Source organism: Penaeus monodon, chromosome 31, assembly GCF_015228065.2.
Source record: "Penaeus monodon isolate SGIC_2016 chromosome 31, NSTDA_Pmon_1, whole genome shotgun sequence".
NCBI classification, from domain to species: domain Eukaryota; kingdom Metazoa; phylum Arthropoda; class Malacostraca; order Decapoda; family Penaeidae; genus Penaeus; species Penaeus monodon.
The window spans coordinates 3,827,119-3,827,720 of NC_051416.1; positions in this window are offsets into that span (position 1 = coordinate 3,827,119).

Here is a 602-nt window from a genome sequence, read left to right on the forward strand (position 1 = left end):
CACAGAGGAGAATTTAGACCTAAAGCAATGAAGAGGAAGTTAGAAAAGGGGATAACACGGAGGAAAATCAGACGGTTAATTAAACAAACAAGAGAACAGACAGGTGAAGGGAAAGCGGGATGAAGTGTCGACAGGTGAAATGGGGGGAGGGGAGGGGGGAGGTTCATGACGATGAAAGGGGGTGGGGGGGAGAGGAGGGGGCGGTGGAGTGGGGAGGAAGGGCAAGGGGAGGGCGCAATGGGGGCGGTGGTGGTAGGGGACAGGGGGAGAGGGATGGGAGGAAAGGTTGGGTAGGGAGGTGGGCATGGAGTGGGTTGAGGTAGTGGGCAAGGTGGTGGGGTGGAAGAGCAAGGGGTGAGCAAAGGCAAGGGGCAGGTATGGGCGGAGACAGGAGGCAAGGGGTGGGCAGAGGGTCGTAACGGATAGGCGTTGAGGAGGGGGAGGTGGGTGGGCGGAGGGTGGGCGAGAGGGGTAAGGATGGGCGTAGACAGGACCGGGAGGAGGGGCCGAGGGAGGGGCAAAGGGCGGCTAGAGCGGATGGGTACAAAGTAAAGCTGTACTGTGGTACGCGAGGTGTGATGCCTCGGATGCTGGGCCGCCCG